Genomic DNA, 20,556 nt, shown 5'->3' with positions numbered 1-20,556 from the left:
AACATAAAACAGCATATATAACACCCAAAAACATAATAAAATTTGGACTCACATAACTACTGTGGCCCCCACCTCCTATCTAACAACTGACATAAAACATCTACTCAAAAAAACATCATAAAACTAATTAATCTTCAACATACATCATTGCAGAACTGGGCCAAAGTAGCCCATCCTTGTAGCTACTCAATGGAAATCATGCCTATCTGGTGGAAGTTACACCAATGATGAACTATAGAGGGTGCACCAATACTGCAATCCCCATATACATCATTGCAGAACTGGGCCAGAGTAGCCCATCCTTGTAGCTACTCAATGGAAATCATGCCTATAATAACGCAGAACTGGGCCAGAGTAGCCCATCCTTGTAGCTATTCAATGGAAATCATGCCTATGATAACAACTGTTTTTTGTTGTTTCACTTGGATAAAAGAAATAAAAAGCAAGTCACCAGTCAGAGATGGGTAATATTATGTGTACCTCAGCTTGGTCATACCCAACTGTCCAAACTGATTTCCTCCAAAGGCATACACATCACCTTGAATTGAAATGCAAATCGTATGCCATAGTCCAGCAGCAACTCCCTCTATCTGGATACCCAAGAGAGATGATACACAAGCTGGACTCAACTCATCATCTGTACTTCCCTGCCCACACTGGATCAAAAACAACCATAAGAAACCAAAACCTTGCTTTCTTGTACCATTTACCTCAAAGTCCTAACAGATAATAACATAACCTAAAACAATGAGAAAAATGTAAATAGAAATCTATAATCATGATGTTTGCCCCATTTCAATGAACATCCTATTCAGTATTTTATCATGTCTTTTTACCAGCTCTGTATGATTTCTTCATCTTATACTGAAGGGCAGTTAGTAGTATGAAAAATATCAAGACAAGTCTACGTGAAACAGTTTAGAAATAAGTTGAACAAATCTTGAAATAACTCACTGAAACTACCACACCCATGTAATTTGACCCATAGCACTAATACCATCTCGACTTTTGCCAAACTGGACCAGATTTCTTGGTGTGAATTTAAGATCTAGGCAGCCAAATTTCAACTTAATTGAACACTCAATCGTTTATCAGAGAGGGGTTTGTCAACATTCTTGAAATTTAGAAATAAAACCTTACCCAAATACTTATCATAATTAGTGATTATACAATTCTACATCGTTACTGTAACTTCCCAAATTTTATCCAATTGAATTAGCATTTACTTTATATGTATGTATTTATGTAATGTATCATCGTCCATGCCTTATCCCAACTATGTGGGGTTGGCTATATATATAACTCCTGATCAAAACTCATACAAACTTAAGATTCTGATTATTCTAGAACATTTGAAATTTTTTCTTGGAAACAGTAACGTTCAATTATTTTTTATCAGCAACTCTCGATTAATAATTAAAATTTAAAAATGTTGCAACAGTCAGAATACAGAGTGCTGAAATTGATTACAAAGCAGCACAACAACCGCCCCCCCCCACCCCCTAATCCCTTGTTATACACCCCCAAGTTCTTTGTTTGCATCCACCCTATCACTAGCTTAGAATCACCGTCCACTTCTATCTATTAGCACCCCACTATTTCGCTAATTTCAGTCCTTGGATGACGGCCAAAGCTTCTGCTCTAAGTGAGCCTCCCACTTCTACCAAAAACAAAAAGTCTCCCACCACTATTGGACCAGAATAGAGAGCCATCACCTTTCATTCCGCATCTCTAAAAAACTTCCCCAATACCGGATGGTCCTGCATTGCCAAAAGAGCTCCTATCAAAATTAAGCTTAATTCTTTTAGCTGCTGAAGGGACTCAACTGTCCTAAACAAAATCCTTGATAGAAGATGAGTTAGCTACTGCATTACACCCTTGAACAGTTCATTTGAACTGAAAACTCCTTGAACAGTATGCTTGTTTTTACCAATGTACTACTTTGATGGTGATGCTCTCTATTAGTTCCTCCTTAGATTTAGTTGAACCTTGAAAGATATGGCCGTTGCTTTCTTCTGACACTTTCAATAAAATTGCTGCTCTAGTGACTCTCCACATACATCTCACCCCCCCCCCAACTCTTCTTTGGTTGTCTAAGGAAACTTGCCTCAAAGAAAGCAGCATAGAAATAGGATACAACCACCTGCAACCAAAGAGAGGAAAACCAATCTGAAATATATCAAACAAAAAACAAGAGATTAGCAAGTATGCAGCCATCTCACCACAATTATTGAGAAGGATACAGACATGAGAAGAGAGGCACCAATTTGGCTTTCTTTCCTAAAGTACATCACAAGTGTTAACCATGTTAAGAACTGCTTCCCAACAAAAACCCGATCTTTGGAGACATTGGATTACACCACACTTCTTTAGTTGGAAACGACAAAGCTGTGAAGGTCAAAGAAAAGAGAAGCATAAGAGAAAAATCTAGGAGAGGCCGTCCAGATCCTACTGTCCAAACAAAGACTGATCCAGGAAACATTGCTTAGAAGAGAAAGAATTTCATCAACAACCCATTTCAGCTTCCCTAAGCCCTCTCCTTAGACTCAAATCCCAAGAATCCCAACACCACAAACAAAGGAGATGGATTTCAATTTATGTAAAGAAAAAAAGTAAAGAGAAGATAAGTGATCCTTAAGAGGGGTTTCCTCGAGCCAAATATCTTCCTAGAAAAAAGCACTTTATTACCAAAACAGGCATCATGCCTATTGAACAGAAGGAAATCCCTGTTGCTAATGAATGTGTGTAGTTCAGAAAGGAAGGGAATAGATCCAAGATTCATTTTTATAACAATAATATCACTTCCCAAGGATTGAATTCTAGACTGCATTTTCTATACTTCTGGAATTCTAAATTAATGCATTTCCAGTCAAAAGTCCCAATAATCCATCATACACGTACTATACCCACCAAAGAAATCTCCCTCTAGTCATGATTTAATATATGAATAAAAAAAAAGAAAAACTTTGAAAAGGTCAAAATCCATTGTAAGATTCAAGATAGTTGATTAACCCAAATGCATGCCATCATGAACCCTATAAAACAAGTTAGAGTTGGCCTTCATTCAGTTAGCTATTATTATTACTTCCAATTAGTTGGCTATTATAATTGTTCTCATTTATAGGCTTTGTTTTCGTATGTTAATCCTCAACGTCATCATTATGGGGTGCATGGTGCATATACAACCCTTGAGAGCTTTACTACTTTGTGTAGAGAGACTGGGCCGAATGGGCCCTAGTCCATTAGTGCCATTCTCATTAGTTCCTTCTTGTTATGTTTTCTTATTGGGCCTTCTTTCTTTATGGGCCTTTAACTTTTGTTTTGTTTTTTAAGTGTATTGCTGATGTGGACACCTACTTAAGGGCAGTCTTGTAAATTATGTAACTTAAGTAAGTCTAATAAGATTAGTGTGGAGGAAATAGGAGATTATCAAACTCCTCCTTTCTTTCTCCTTTCTTCTCCAATCTTCCTTCTTCTTCTTGCAATCTTCCTCTTCTTCCTTGCTTCTTTTTTGCTTTAATCTAAAATATTCTGCTAATTTTATTGGTCTGAATCACATCTTGCTATCAAAGCAGGTCTCCCTTCGCTTTTCTCCTTTTCCCTTTTTTTCTAATCAAAAGGTGTATGGAGAGATAAATTGCTGATCATTCAGAGATAATGTTTGCCTAGTTGGTAGAGGGTTTGGAGAGCCAGAATCTGGCCGAAGATTGCCAAGAAAGTAGGACTGTAGATTTTTTCCCAAAACCCTAGTCGACTAGAGAATTTCCAGTTATAGGTTGAAGAGGTTGTTGGGTGTGACGCTCAAGGCTTGGAGGGTTCCTTTTTATCTCCAAAAGTGGGTGGCTGCAATTGGAAGTGGTTGGGATAACTCTCGTTTGAATGGTTACCTCTTCTTTCTTTCTCCCTAGAGGCCAGGTACGGTGAAACCCTAGTTTTGGGACTTTTGAGTGCTTGACTGACCTTAGTTAGGTCTACAAAGGTTGAAAACATTGTTCTTTGATTTTCGTTTGATTGATGGAGCAATCAAGAAGTGGCATGAAGCAGATCCAAGTGTCAAGGGTTGGTTCCCTAGATTCCATTATGACGAGAGTGACTACATTGATGGAACAAATTAATTTGCTTGGGCACAATCTATTAAGATCCATGTCTGTAGTAGAGGTCAACTAGGGTTTCTCATGAGTAGTAAGGTGATGCTAGAAGAGTTTGATCCTACATATGAGAAATGGATGCAGGATAACTACATAGTTATCGAGTGGTTGGTAAATTCTATGCAGCCCCACATAAGTCAACACTATATGTGGATGACTGTAGGAGATTTGGGATAGTGTTACAGAAACATACTCTTAGAAATTAAATGTTGCAAGGGCATACAAACTAAAGAATGATGTGAAAATTTTAAAACAAGGGGAGAAAAGTGTGGTTGTCTATTTGATGTTGAAGTCACTTTGGCAGGAAGTAGATGTTATGGAAGCAATCGTATGGGAAAGCACCAAAAATGAAGAAACTTTCAAGAAATTTGTGGAAAGAAACAAAGTGTTTGAATTCCTTACTAGACTCAATCCTAAATTTGATAATACAAGGCAGAATATTCTAGCCAAGGATGAAGTGTCACTTGCTCAGGCATACTCTATTACGAGTAGTGAAGAGAGAAGGTGACAAGTACAGCTACAGACCCCACCTCCTCCATAACATTTTGCACATTCTAGAATAAAACCAAGGGGGGTAAATGAAAAAAAGAAGGTGATATGTGAATATTGCAAGAAGCCGAAACATATGAAGGATTCTTGTTGGAAGATTCATCCAGATCTTCTTCTAGAGAGGTTTGAGAAAAACAACTTTAAGAAAAATGGTCAGTCTAGAAAGCCTAAGAATGCAAATGTTGCTACAGTATTTGAAAGTAAAGAAAAATCTATTGTGGAATAGTTGGCAACAATGAAGGCAGAATTTGAGAGATATGGGAAGTTGATAAACCACTTGGAGTCTATTGTTGCATCCTCCTCGGGCACCCCCTCTACATCCGCTTTTTCCCATTCACGTATTTGTGCTTCTACAAATCATGATACAACCTCAGGTAATCGTAGAATTCCTTGGATCATAGATTCTAGTGCATCAGGCTATATGACTAGCATACCCAACCTTTTTTGTTCATGCCAGCTCCTCTCGAGTAAAGAGAAGATTTCACTTGCTGATGGGTCTCTTGCTCCCATCTCTAGCAAGGGGGATATTAAAGCCTCTGACTCACTTGTATTATCCATTATCCTTCATGTTCCCAAACTTAGCACTAACCTTTTATCGTTAGTAGTTTAACAAAATCAATGAACTACAACATAACCTTCTTTCCTACTTATTGTGTTTTTCAACACCTGAAGTCTTAGAGGACGATTGGAACCGGCCATGAAGCGAATGGTATATACTTGCTGGATGTCTCTGATCAAAGTCCTAGATTACCTAGTGGAGTAGCTTTGGAGTTTGTTTTATCAAAGTCAGTTAATAGAGTCATGATATGTCATTTCAGATTTGATCATTTGTCTTTTTTAGCTTTAAGTCATTTGTTTCCAGAAATATTTAAGGAAATACCCCTATCGAGTCTTCATTGTGAGTCATGTGAACTTGCAAAACATTGTAAACAATCTTATTCAGTGAGTAATAAAAGATTCGTTTCTCCTTTCCATATTGTGCACTCTGATGTGTGGGGGCCGTATCATTTACCTGCTATAGGGGTTACAAATATTTCATTCTTTTCATTGATGATTTCTCTCGTTACACCTGAATTTACCGTAAGAAATACCGGAATGAAGTACCAAATATTGTACAATTTTTTTTGATAAATAACATCAATTCCATTAAAATAATGAATAGATACAAGAAGATCCCCTTAGAGGCGCGAGGAGCAGCCTCTCAAAATAGAAAATACACAAACTACAACAGAGAAAACATGAATGTTGAAATTAAAACAATAGTTACAATTGTGCCCAGAACAATGTTTCCCTACTTATCCCTTGTTTTGCCAAGACATCAGCAAAAGCATTAGCTGATCTCCCAACCCATTGTATTGTTATAGACATATTTCTTGTCAGCCATTTGAATTTCTTTAACTCATTTTTGTAGCCCCAAGTGACATCCTCCGAATTATTTAACTAGTCCACCACTGCCTTAGAGTCTCCTTCAATCAGAAGCTGCTCCACACCCACTTCTTTTGCAAGAAGTATTCCTTGTATTGCAGCTACCAATTCTGCCCAGATAGAGTTCCCAACTCCTAAAGGGCCAAAGTAGATTAAGACAACCTCTCCAGCCTCATTCCTCAGTACACCTCCCATCCCAGAGGGACCCGGGTTACCCTAGCTACTCCCATCAAAATTCAGCTTCAAAGAACCAAGAGGAGAGGGGAACCAGCTAGTCACTACCCTTCCCTTGTAGGAAGAACAGCTTGCTACCAACTTCCAATCCTTCCAACAATCAATAAAAGTAAAATGGTTAAATAATTCTAGAGTCTTTAACTAATGTAAAGACCTGAACAAAATGTAGTCCTTTAAGGTTTGATTGCTTCTTCCTTTTTCTTGGAAGATTCTGGCATTCCTTTCTTCTCATTGCGTCCATAACAATGCTCCTCGTGAGCATCTCCACATTTTCCTTCCTCTTTTATGAGGCCAAGAGAAGAAAGAAGGGTTAAAGATTGTGCTTACTTCTGCTGGCATATCCCAACTAGACCCAAACAAAGATAAAAGCCAAGCCCAGAGCCCTACAGTAGCACTACAAGATAAAAATAGATGATTACAATCCTCACCATGAAATCTGCAAAGAATGCACCAGTTTGGTGAAATACAAAGGACGGGTCTTCTCTTTTGTAGGTTGTCCATCGTGTTTACTTTACCATGCCACACTTCCCAACACAAAGCCATAACCTTGGGAGGATCGGCCTACACCAGACTTCTTTGAAAGGGAAACTCTGATGAGAGGGAGATTGGCTGATGAACTAATATTGTACAAAAAATTCATGAACTTATACTCACCCAGTTTAACACTCGGATCAAAATATTCCGATCTGATAATGCAAAGGAATATTTTGAGAAGAGCCTTTCCTCCTACTTTGATACCTTAGGAGTTATTCATTAGAGTTCCTGTTCCTACACTCCTCAACAAAACGGAGTGGAGGAAAAGAAGAACAAACAAGTAGTTGAGGTTGCGAGGAGCCTCCTTTTTGCTTCCCATGTTCCCATTAAGTTTTGGAGTGGTGTTGTCCTTACAGCTACATACTTGATAAACCGAATGCCTTCTTGGGTTCTAGGGTTTAAAACTCCCTTTAGCTTGCTTTTCCCAAATGAGGATCTCTTCTCTCTTCCTCTCAGGGTGTTTGGGTGCACTTGCTATATTCATGTTCATCGTCATCAAAGACATAAGTTTGAGCCTAAAGCACACAAGTGTGTCTTTTTGTGATATGCCTCCACACAAAAGAGATATTGTTGTTTTGATCCGGTTCGTGGCACTCACTCTGTTTCTAGAGATGTCACATTTGCAGAGTTTGTTCCTTTTTTTATACTTCTCCTGAAGGGGAGCATTCAAAGGAGTTGTTTGCTTTGTCACCATCTGTCCCCCTTCCAATTCCCATTGAATCTTCTATAGTCTCCTCCAATCGAGTCCTCTATTGGCTCTTCTTCTCATGTTCCTGCTCCCCATCCTCCTCCTGCTCATCCCTCCACATTTCCTTCCCATCTTATTATCCAAAGGTGGTACCAAAGACAAAGAGTTAGAAACATGCAAGTTGTTTCCACGCCTTCACCTATCTTACAGCTTTCTTTCCCCTTTCTACTATTCCTTCATTGCCTTTATTTCCACATGTGACTCCCAGATCTCTCCTAGATGCCTTGTCCAAATCAAAATGGAGGGATGCTATGATGACTGAAGTAGATGCTTTGCATAAGAACAATACCTGGGAAATTGTGGATTTGCCTGAGGGAAAGGAATTGGCTGTAAGTGGGTGTTCACTATTAAGTATCTTTCTGATGGTACTGTTGAGAGATATACGGCCAGTTCGGTTGATGTAAAGAATGCCTTTTTGAATGGGAACCTACATGAAGAGGTCTATATGTCTTTACCTCCATGGGCGTATGGGAAGGAGATGCAAGAAAAGATTTGTAAACTGAAGAAGTCCCTTTATGGCCTTAAGCAATCTTCTAGAGCCTAGTTTGACAGATTTTGGGCTGCTTTTGTTGCTTTTGGGTACACACAGACTCAGTCGGATCATACATTGTTTGTTAAGAGGAGAGATTCCTTAGTGACCCTTCTAATTGTCTATGTTGATGATATTGTGGGTACTGGCAATGATACTCAAGAAGTTGTTCATCTTAAAAGTTTTCTTAATACTGAATTTGAAATTAAAGACTTGGGAGAACTTAGATATTTCTTGGGAATTGAAGTTGCTAGATCTAAGGATGGTATCTTCATTTCTCAATGAAAGTATGTTCTTGATCTCCTTGCAGAGACCGGCAAACTAGGTGCTCGACCTGCTTCTACTCAAATATTTCTTATGCAGTTAATGTAATTAGCCAGTTTATGCATTCTCCCAGAGATACACATTTAGCAGCTACTGAGAGGGTTCTGTGCTATCTGAAAGGGACTCCAAGGAAAGGTATCTTGTTTGATAAGCATGGACACATGAAGCTTGAAGCATACACTAATGCTGACTGGGCCGGATGTATTGATAATAAGAGGCTCACTTCAGGTTATTGTGCTATGGTAGCAGGGAATATTGTATCATGGAGGAGTAAGCAGTCTGTAGTGGCAAGATCCGCAACTGAAGCAGAGTACAGAGCAATGGCACATGGAGTTTCTGAACTTTTGTGGTTGAGATCACTTTTAGAAGAATTGGGTATAGACTGTGAGAAACCAATGATGTTATATTGTGACAACCAGGCTGCTATCAACATTGCACATAATCCTGTTCAACAAGACAAAATTAAGCACATTGAAGTTGACAGCATTTTATACAAGAGAGAGTTGCCTCAAGAAAAGTCTGTCTACCATTTGTTGCTTCTGAAGAACAGTTGGCTAATGTTTTAACAAAAGGTGTTCCTAAAGGAAAGCTAGTTCACTATATAAGCAAGCTAGGCATGATAGATATCTATGCTCAGCTTGAGGGGGAGTGTAGAGAGACTAGGTCGAATGGGCCCTAGTCCATTAGTGTCATTCTTATTAGCTCCTTCTTGTTATGTTTTCTTATTGGGCCTTCTTTCTTTATGGGCCTTTAGCTTTTGTTTTGTTTTCTAAGTGTATTGTTGATGTGGATGCCTACTTAAGGGCAGTCTTGTAAATTATGTAACTTAAGTCTAATAAAATATTAGTGTGGAGGAAAGAGGAGATTATTGAACTCCTTTCTTTCTCCTTTCTTTCTCCTTTCTTCTCCAATCTTCCTACTTCTTCTTCTTGTCTTCCTCTTCTCCCTTACTTCTTTTTTGCTTTAATCTAAATTATTCTGCTAATTTTATTGGTCTAAATCACATCTCTTTGCAAGGCTCAACAATTCCATATCACAATCTCTTATAATTTGTGGATCAACAACACTCAAAGAACCTATATGGAGATGGAGCCTTTGTCTATTTGGAGGTAAGTGGTCTCTGCCTTCTGATTTAAGCTTGTTATTCAACCCATCTGTCTTTGTTTGGCACACTAGAAGAGGTAAGGTCATGTGGAGATGTGTCAGGGCAGCCACTATGTAGACTCTTTGGGAGGAAAGGAATGCAAGAATTTTTTTAGAGAAGGAAAGAGGGTTAGATGAAATGAAGGATTGTATCCTAACAAGAACAATCATTTGGCTGAAAACTGTGGATATCTTTGATGACTTCTCCTTTGATGATTTGTGGAGAAATTGGCTAGTAATAGCCAACACTTCAACAAAGAATGATAGAATTCTGTCAGAATGGGTTCCGCCTTTGGAAGGTGTCATTAAGCTGAACTTCGATGGAAGCAACCAAGGCAATCCCGGGCCTTCAGGTATAGGGGGTATCCTGAGAAATAAGGACAGCAACATAATTTCCCTATTCTCAAGACCGGTGGGAGTGGGGGATTCCACAAGGGCAGAAATACTTGCTGCAGTACAAGGAATTCAGATCGCCAACCAGCTTGGGGTGGAGCATCTCCTAGTTGAAGGGGACTCTCAGGTGGTAACCAGGTGGCTCCTAAACTTGGATACCACCATTTGGGGCTACAAAGATCGCATCAAAAAAGTAAAGTGGTTAACCAGCAATATAAGAGTTGAGGTAAAATGGGTTAGTAGGTCTGCTAATTCTTTGGTTGATGCTCTAGCCAAACAGGGAATTTCTAGGGAAGATCTTTTTTGTGCTTCTATGTAAGTTGTTATTAATTCAGAAATATGTACTTAACCAGCCCGGAGAGATTGCAACTCGTACCTTTCCATGAGGACTTTGTACTATTTTTATTGCTGATTTATAAAATCATTTCAATTATCAAAAAAAAAAAACAACACTCAAAGAAGCTGGAATTTGGTCTTTTGATTTATCCCTAACTCCATGTGCCTTCAATTCTCTTGGCTTCAGCTCCTTTCAAGAAGAGCCAATAGTTATAATACCAGCATTACTATATGGCACAGTGTTGGGCAATCAAAAAATAACATGTTCAAAAATGATTTTAACTGAGATAAGGATGTTGAAATGGACGAGTGGCAAGACTGAAGGATAGAATCAGAAATTAGTGTATTGGATGAGACTTATTAGGACTAACCCAATTACTAACAAGATGAGTGAGAGTCAACCGAGGCCAATGACTCTCCTGCAACTTGTCACTCCTAACCAATGAATGCACTAGTCAGAGTAAATTGGTGCACATAGAAGGCTCTGAAAAATCAAGAGAAAGACAAATGAAAATCGATCTAAAGTGATAAAAAAGGACTTAAGGCTGATAAAGTATTTTATTTTTTTATTGGACCGGTAAAGTATTTATAGCACAATCTCATGCTTTGTTTTCTCTTGTCAAAGTCATTTTGCTTGGTTGCCCACCCAAGCCATTGGACTGGTAAAGTATTTTATAGCTCAATCTCATGCTATTAATAGAGCTTTCTTTTTTTAGGGGGGGACTCATGATTCTTTGATGCAAGGCCAAAGTTTGCTGCAGAAAAGAAAAAAAAAAAGATTCTGTTGGTAAACTTATGTGTGGAACGAAAAACCTATCTTGCAAGGTTTCAGAGTTTCTTTTCCCCAAATACCTCATATGGTGGCAATAAGAAAGCTGCTCAAAGAACTTTACCCTCCTAGAAAAAAAAGCACCTATTAATCACCACCTACAGCAAGGATCAAACATGCATTCCACCTAATGCCAAAAAGTTCTTAAATCTAGGATATTTAATAGTTTCCTAATTCCTGGCCTAAAAATAAGTAGAAGTTGTGATTTTAGTTATTGTCTTTTATTAATAATTTCTTACTTTACTTCAATGAGGAAAGTCCTACTTGTCACCTCATGCCTTGAGGTGCTTTGGATGTTTGCAACCTCAAGACAAAGGCCACCCTTGACAAAACCAAGATATAGAGATTGAAGGCTTGAGTCCATGAGAAATGCCAAGCTATAGAAGGCTTCAAGGTAGGAGCTGTTGCTCCCACAATACATTCGTTACAATTTGCTTACAACATATTATTTCTCTCTTTCTCTTCTTTTTTATTTTCTTCCCTTTTCTGCAAACCACCATTAAAATAGCTTTCAGTTATTGTATGTCATACCATCTACACAGCAAAACCATCTTGAAGTTCATGCCTGTATGATCCACAGCCCAACCAAACAACCCATGGCCTTAGGACTAGGCCTTCTTTTTAGCCCATTTCTTCAGAAAAACTTTGGCTGTTGGGGGCCAACAGCCTATGCTGTTGAGAGCATTTCTGTGAATGCCACATAACCATGAGAGTGGGTAAATTAGTAATTGCCACCTATTTTATTTTGACCAAAATGAAAGACATAGCGTGAATAGGTGAATGTGCCCACCCTAAAAACGCTCTCAACAGCATAAGCTGTTGGCCCCCAACAGCCAAAGTAATCTCCATTTCTTCTCTCTATTACTGCATTGCAACCTTGCCTTGGCCTCCATGCCAACACCACCATAATTAGCATTTAAACAAAAATATCCTCAACCTCCAAAAACCATAAGAAGTTGTATGCATAAACTATATGCTATAGTTGTGTTCAGAGCACAAAAATAAGAACCATGATACATTACTTTGAAGGAAACAATATTCTATTCAAAATGAACTATTGTAAATTTTAGCTTTTATCATTTTACCATTTCACCCCAATCAATTATCAATCACAATAAAAGAGTCATCCCTTAATGGATTCAATGCTATCTGGAATTCATATATAAAGGGCAGCCCAGTGCAGGAGGCTCCCACCAATGCAGGGTCTGGGGAGGGACAGATGTACGCAGCCTTACCCCTGCACATACAGGGAGGCTGTTTCCAAGATTTGAATATATATATATATATATATATATATATAAAATATTGTATAATTATATCCTACATGTAATATATGTGCATATACGTATTATTTTATATTTAATTTATATTTTGATTTCAATTTTTTATTTCTTATTTATAAAAATGTTAAAAATTGGAATTTAAGGCCAAAAAGGGGGTTTTGGCAAAAATAGTGGGGCAAAGTGCAAGGTTACCCAAAATCAACATAAAGATCACTCTAATTGGATAACCAAGCACGAATATGGGCTCCGGAAGTTTGCATATACATATAGTGGTTAACCTATGACCAGGTAAACGGGTCAACAGTTCAACCACCCAAGCCGAATGGGTTTTGACCAAGTCAATGGTTTTTGGTCAAATCCTGAGTTTTAGGAAAATTGGTCGCAGAATCAGGTCCAGGTGACGGTTCAACCATCTGGGTCAATGGCGGGTTGAAAACACAGGTCACAATTCCGATTCATTTGAATCTCTAACCCACCTAGTTACCAAAAAAACACTGACCTGTTTGACCTGTTCAGTGGATTACCAGATTTTTGTAATATTTTAATTTTTTTATTTTTACATTGTAATTATGAAAACACAAGGAGACCGGTTGACCTGAACAACTGAACTGCTGGATGGAAAGTTCAGTCTCCATGTTGGGTTTTAAAACATAGCTTCATGGTAAATAAAAAAGAAGCATTTCACAAACGAACACCAATAAAAAGTTTAGGTAAACTATCACATGAAATTGCTTGCCATCCATGTGAAAGACAAAGTTCGTTAAAAAAATCCCCCCTCATTGTTGAAGGGCAATTGTCCATTGTCCAATAATAAATTGATTTTCTGATATGTTGATTGCTAAATGGTAAGTAGCACAAAGGTTGAGGTACAGTGAAACAGAACACCACAAACTGGTAAAAAACACAAGTATAACTAAGTTCTGCCCAGAAACAGACCATCTAAACTATCAAACAAATTAGACCATTGTAGCTTTCTCCACTGGGGCAAAGGGAAAAGAAGAAGAAGAATGGAGATCATAAACAACCCTTGCAAGAAACTGCATTACCACAACAAACTAACTGGAAATAAGAACTCACCTGTCCATAAAGTCCCCAACCAAAAGTAAGTAGTGCTCCAGCATCTGTTGATGCATTAAATGACAAAAGCGAAGACACACTCAGTATGATCAACAGCACAAAGGATAAAAACAAATCAGGCATGCAATAAAATGGTCATTGAATCAAATCCAATGCTATCTCAGTTAAAAGCAGTTCCTTTTGACTCCATTAACAATTCAATGCCCCAGCAAGTGATGATACAGATACAAGTAACTGAAGCATATCTATATCACAAAACCCATGACTAATGCTTCAAATAAAGAACCAAAGTACTAAATTACACTTTAACAAGCTAGATATCAAGCCATCAAAATGCAGACCTGTTATTACAGCACTATGACGACCTCCGCAGGCAATGGCTTTCACATAATTTCCAGGAACTTTACAAACCTGCCCCTTCGAACTCATGCTTCCCTGAGGAACTGCTGAAGATTTGTCCTTTCCATATGCAGAAGGTTCAAGGCAAGGTACAGGCAGGATGAGGAGAAGAGACCATGCAGATACGAGAACCCAACCCTAGCTGTCCTTCACCTCCATAGCCCCAACCCCACACCTGTCCTATATCTGAAACTTTGGGGAAAATTGGATCCATCAGGTGTCTTGCCTAACATGATATATCTTCCATAGCTTCGTACTTCTTAGAACCTACAAAACTATATGTTGTAACTGTAAAACAGAGACACCTGCACCGTTACAGCTATAGCTTTCAAGTGGTGGTAGCGACTTACGCGAAAATGGATTTACCCGACAATACTAAAGTGTGACGCCCACCTGCAGCAACAGTTGTAAACCTCACCCCTGGACTTAAAGTGACCAGACATGGCAAAGCTGAGAGGGTTTCATCACCAGATGTTGAGCTTTCTGGTGCTTGTTTAGATGATGATATTCTTCTTCGCTTTGTACCTTCCTCACCACTTCCTCTACTGTCAAAACCAGAAACTGTTCCACTAGCTGATCTTGAACCGTGAGATCTTGGGCTGACTGTAAGAGTTATTTTTCATTGCATTAGTCCACAACAAATCAAAAAGCAGCTTTTGATTGTCACCCATAAGAAACAGGTAAATTGGAACTACCTTGTTCGGTCAATAACGAACTCTGCCTTTCAAGTACATCCTTTTCTATGCTTCCACCAATAGCTGCATCTCCAATGACCTTCCCTGAGGGAACACACTCTTTCCAGCCCCATGTATAGACTTCTCCCTTCTCTGCATTTCAAGAAATTAACTTACTTATGCCACAGCTCTAGGCTGCATGAATAACCAGTAGCATGAGAGAATATAAACTGAAATGTATATGCTAGCAAGGAATGAAAAATAGAGGTATTTCCTTCCAATAATTCTTCTAACATTACGTTTCTATATTAGTATATCACGAATAACTGGAGTTAGCACCTGTAACTGCAACACAATGGGCCCAACCTGCTGCAGCCTTCAATAGGAAATGGCTCTGGAGTTTCCTTTCAAAAATTAAATGGAGGGAGACGAAGGTTCAGTTTAAAGCAAAAAAAAAAAAAAAAAAAAAAAAAAGGAAGAAAGTTGTGTAATGAGAGGATTATCAAGCAACGCACTAACCCCATGCTTCCCCGAAGTCACACAGCTTTGGCCAGGATCGTCTGCTGAACCCCAGGTAATAAGCTTTCCAGATTCTGTTGAAGACAGAAGTGTAAGTGCATGCGCAACTTAACGGATGAAGCATTAACACATTGAGAGGGGAGTACGGACTCAAACACTTCTTCGAGAAAACAGATTATAAAAGAAATTAAATTCATGCAAAATACAAATCAATAATGTAGCGGCTTGTATGACAAAATAAAGAATGAACCAAATAAGCCAAATAAGTTATTTCAGTGCAGGGCAACGAGTAATCTAGGAACTCTGACAGTTATGGTAATCTAACAAAATTCACTAAAACAGTAAAACTTGAAGAACTGCAACGAAGTATACTTGAAACCCGCGGTTGTTACACACAAAGACAAGCAACCGAAGGAGAACTAACTCAACGGAATCTTCAGAACCGCGGAATATTCTCAAAATTGAGATCTTCAAAGTTCAAACTAAACTGATAGTTTGTCGAGAAAAAAGTAGAAAATGGAGAGCAGTAATTGAAATAACAACAGAAAGATAAAAAAAAAAAAAAAAAATCTCTAAATCCGAGCAAACAATCGAGAAGTGATATACGGTTCGTAACCAGTAACTTCTACAATAAATATTCCCCAAAACGATTGAACCAAAGAAAACAATTCCCCTCAGTACTTGAGGGTTACATTTACTCGAATCAATAGCATTTTTCATTTCAATGCCGAAAAGACGAATCTATCTAATGGAGATGAATCGAGGATCGAAGACACCACCAGAAATAGCCATGGCAAATCCACATCCACCACCACAAACATCATTCCAATAATCTCCAACGCCGATTGAGACCGGAAGCCGAACAACAAGCGGCAAAAGAAGAAACTAGCGCTGTGGTGAGGCTCCGGGAAGATAACCCCACATGAACACTAAAGCTTCTTTCGTTTTCTCAGTTTTAACTGCTTCACCTCCTCCACCATCGCCATTCATGGCGGTAATAATACAACAAGCTCTATCTCCGTGTCTATCTCCCGCCCCGTTATTATTGTCTTTTCTTTTTTTCTTTGTTCGTTGTTCCTTTACTTCTTCCTGTTTTTTTTTTTTCTTTTTTTCTATTATTTTCCCTATCTTGCTTCCTCGCTTCAGAGCTTGGATGGACTCTTCTTTCTGTATATGCTCGACTCTGCGCAATTGTGACCAGAATAGAAAGTGCCCTAATTTGCTTCACAGGATAGAGGATGGCCGGATGGGACGTATCATTTTCAAGCGAATGGAGGTGCCAAGTCGGATGACGACGTGGAGTAGGTGGACACGTGGCTTCTTCGAGGCCAGTAGATGCGTTGTCCATTCCTAACCAGGAGTTTCCCAGAAGTTTCTGGAAGACCGGGGCTTTCTCCTCTTCTCTCTTTATAAAAGTTTGGGCTAACTTGTAAAAAAAGCCATCGAAAGTCGACTCTGAGAGGCCACGCGCCGGCCCATGAAGTGGTACTGGCTACCGTGCCTACCTTTGGACCCTACTTTGTTTCACCTAATCATTACGAAAGCTCACGATTCAGCGTCCTGTTTGCCTATCGTGTAAATATTTCTTTTTTGCAGAATATAAGACAAATGCTAGTATGTGAAAAACACTGCAGATGCAATGCCACGAGAATGAATTGTGACCGCATAAAATTCCTGTATTGGAATGCGTGGTCCCACTCGATGACCTCATCTATCATTTCGAGAGGCTGAGATTTTGGAATACCCTATTATTTTCACACGTTAGTATAACCCATTTTATAGTATTTAATAGAATTTTAAAAGAAATTTATTTAACAAGTTCATTATTCATCTCTATTTTCTCTAATAATAATTGTTTAGACTTAGTAAAGAAGGATTATAAACAGATATATAGATTGTAAAATTTTGTATTTTATATTATTTAGTATATATTTTTACTAAATATTTATATTTATATTCCTTAACTGAACATTATGAAAAACAGAATCCAAATACAATGCATCTTGATTTTTGAATTTATAATTTAACTAATTAAGGAAGTATATTGTTATTGTTTCATTATTATCTAATACTACTCCAATTGTTTCAAAAAATAACTATTATCTTTAAATATTAATAATAGAAAGATTGAAATGTTAATTGTACCCTTTCATTAAATCTCTAATAAATTCTCTTTCTCTCTCCCTCTCTCTCTTTCTTCCATTATATCCTTAGCCCTCATCGAGTCGACACTGCCACTGCAACTTCTAAGCAGCGGCGGCTCCTTTTTCCTACTTCCATTCTCTCTCTTCAATTTCTGTTCTCCCTCTCTCTTTCTTCCATTATATCCTTAGCCCTCATCGAGTCGACACTGCCACTGCAACTTCTAAGCAGCGGCGGCTCCTTTTTCCTACTTCCATTCTCTCTCTTCAATTTCTGTTCTCCCTCTCTCTTTCTCGTTCTTCCCCTCCACCTCCGGCCCCTCTCTCTCTCCTTCTCCCTCGTCACTGTTAGTCCGCCTCTGCAACCACGAAAATGGGACCGCCGGAACTGTAGATCGGGCAACAATAATCTCAGATCTTCTCTCACCAAATGGGAAAAGCATATATAAACAAACAAGAAGTCAGAATCGTCGGAACTGCAGATTGGAACTGCTGAAATTGGAGATCAGTCAACAATAGTCTCAGATCTCCTCTCACTAGAGCGGAAAAAGGAGATTGGAAGAAACAGGAAGTCGAAACCGTTGGAACTGTCGGAACTACAAAGGTCGAAGGGGAGAAGGAAGTGTCGCTGCTCCACCACTGCGTCGAGATTGTGAGGGTACAGAGCACCAGAGCAAATAAAAACCAAGACGCTCGCGAACCTGGCTCTCTCTCTCTCTCCTGGTAGTCTGGAACTAACCAAGGAGCTTTGTTCGGTTCCTTCCTCTCTGTCTCCCTCTTTCTGTAGTCGACGACACGAGAATGAAGAGGAGCTTTTCGTTGCCGACGGCGATTTTGGCTGCTGCGAGGGTCTTCAATTTCTGTCGTTGGCGACCTTTAGCATGAGAGTGAAGAGGAGCTTCTTGAAGACGATCCTAATCTTGAATAGCAATACTCTCACTCTCTCCTTCTCCCTCATCACCGCCGGTCCGCCGCTGTTGCAACGATAAAGAAACATTGAGACCTCTGGATCAAAGAGTATTGCTTTCAGATAACCATTTTATGTCTGGAAGCCTCTAAATTCTGAAATTCAAAGAAGAAAAATGAAGCCTCTCCATTCTGAAATTGAAAGAAAAAAAAAAAAAAAAAAAAGGAAAGAAATAGATAACGAGTGACCCCTCGAAAGAAGTAACTGTTCTGAAGAGCAATCGATTTTGTTGCCGAAGAATCCCGCTTATCTGGTACTGATGGAGACGGTCGAAGGAGATAGAAGAGAGAGAAGAGAGAAATGTGAAAGGATGAAGGGGTGGCCGGTTAAGAGGAATGGGATGAGGGTAACATTGGGTTTTAAAAAAACGTTAAACTTTATGTGCATGGATTTTGACGAAATGTTAACGGATGATAACAAGTCTTACATAATAGTCAAATACTAACGGTATATTTAGTCAATTAAATATTTCATAAGGATAATTTAAGAAATTTACCTTTTTCAATGTTTGTTGTAATGTTGTAGGTTAAAACCAATACCATTGATTACAGCTAGCGGTGATCATGAAAAACCAAAAAACTAAACTGAATTGATGAGATAGGACCAAATTTTTTTGGTTAAACGAATTGATCAATTTGGTATTTTAAAAAAAAAAATGAAGGTTTCGATTTGGTTTTGGTTAACCAATACAAAAAACAATGGTTAATCAAACCGGTCATTATGGATATATTTATATATTATCTATATATTTATATATATTATGTATTTTTATATATTTTATATTATCTATATATTATAAATGAATGTATATATGCATTATATATAAATATATATTTATAATATCTAATATTTTATTTGTTATTTATAATATAATATTCTATATATAGTTTTTAATTATATATTTATATATTCATTTATAATGTATATTATAAAAAATCAAAAAAAATAAAAAATTAACAAAACAAACCGGTTAACTGAATTAACCAAACTGATTAACTGATTGACTTTGATTTGATTTCGGTTACCAACTTTCTAAAGACCAATACTACCTGTTTGGTTTGAAAAAAAAAAAACCACTAAACCGTGAGCACCCCTAAGTACAAAACATGATTTATTCATTTTTATTGGTTCCTTCATAGATTTTGCCTTCAAATGAATATACAATTGCATCCCTTCCACCGATTCTTTATAAGAAATACGTTTAGTTTAGAGTTTTAGAAATCCCATTTTTACCAATGAAAAACTTTATTAGTTGAAGAGTTACTGAATTATCCCCAAAATTATTACAGAAAAAAGATGATTTGTTTAAGTGATTTTCACTTTTCATTATTCACTTAAATTCCAAATAAGGCTACAACTTAAGTATTTCCTATTAGCATAAGTACCAAGGTGGGCACAGTCATAATTTCAATGCATCTATTACAGGACAAAAATTTATACCGAACAAAATTACAAGATAATCAAGGGAGGGAGGGGTGGATCTACGTAGAAGCCAATTACCCTTATTGACATTTGAAAAAGTTTTATGTGGTTAAAAAGAAAATTGAAATTCTTTAAAATTAAACCCATTAAAATATACAAGAATGATTTATATGAACCCTCACCCTATGAGTCTATGACCCACTTAAAATCTGAAAATGGAATGAAATAATGAGAAGTTAATTACATGATTCTAATAGGGTCATTCGAACCATCTATTCTTTTTTCAAGTTTGGAATTGCAACTGGTTGGTGAACCGTGAAGGACAAATCAGAGAAATTAACTATATAGAGTCTTCCTTTTATCAATACCCATTCTTCAAGGACGAAACACACGTGTTTGTTTATGTGTTTTCCCCTTCAACGTGAGATCTTTAACTTTGTGATTAACAACCATAAGTTTCTCCTTTGGACGAAACACACATTTATAGTTTATGCAAACAATCGTCCTAATGTTCGTGTGTTAGGAACATGTTTTCTTTCATCTCGTTTTACTTGTTAGATCCTATATTACTATATGCTTGAAATTAAGATGTCATAAAAAAAAGAGTAAATTATAAGGACTTCCTGTACTAAATACCCCCTTCTCCATTAACTCTAATAATAGAAAATGGCATTTTACAACAATACCTTTTATAATTCAAATTCACATTTTCAAAATGTCAAAAATAGACACCCACTGAAAAAAACGCTTGTGTAAAATCCTTTCAAACCCGGCCAAAAAACCCTTAGTACAATCCATCCCAGTTCTGTCGGAGATCACATCATTATCACACCGAATGTAGAGGAAATCAATTGTCATCGTCTCCAGAAAAGACTTATGGCT

At 37.8% G+C, this 20,556-nt stretch overlaps 1 pseudogene across 1 annotated transcript in view; it reads right to left on the bottom strand.

The window, feature by feature from the left end:
- The window catches only part of LOC148870654 (ultraviolet-B receptor UVR8-like), a 32,560-nt pseudogene extending 13,823 nt beyond the window's left edge, over window positions 1-18,737 (bottom strand). Inside the window, exons 1-9 of the transcript XR_016107267.1 lie at window positions 15,924-18,737; window positions 15,145-15,218; window positions 14,965-15,029; window positions 14,647-14,778; window positions 14,318-14,554; window positions 13,894-14,137; window positions 13,553-13,596; window positions 481-656; window positions 248-308 (exon numbers count right to left, since the gene is read on the bottom strand). The product of XR_016107267.1 is annotated as an ultraviolet-B receptor UVR8-like (transcript). The remainder of the gene's footprint in view (window positions 1-247; window positions 309-480; window positions 657-13,552; window positions 13,597-13,893; window positions 14,138-14,317; window positions 14,555-14,646; window positions 14,779-14,964; window positions 15,030-15,144; window positions 15,219-15,923) is intronic.
- Window positions 18,738-20,556: the final 1,819 nt, after the last annotated feature.

This window comes from Nelumbo lutea, chromosome 2 (genome assembly GCF_056320005.1).
Source record: "Nelumbo lutea isolate HS-2025 chromosome 2, American lotus-T2T, whole genome shotgun sequence".
In the NCBI taxonomy this organism is placed as follows: domain Eukaryota; kingdom Viridiplantae; phylum Streptophyta; class Magnoliopsida; order Proteales; family Nelumbonaceae; genus Nelumbo; species Nelumbo lutea.
The sequence above is the reverse complement of the archived record's forward strand: the minus strand, read 5'-3'. Positions and strand labels throughout refer to the sequence as shown.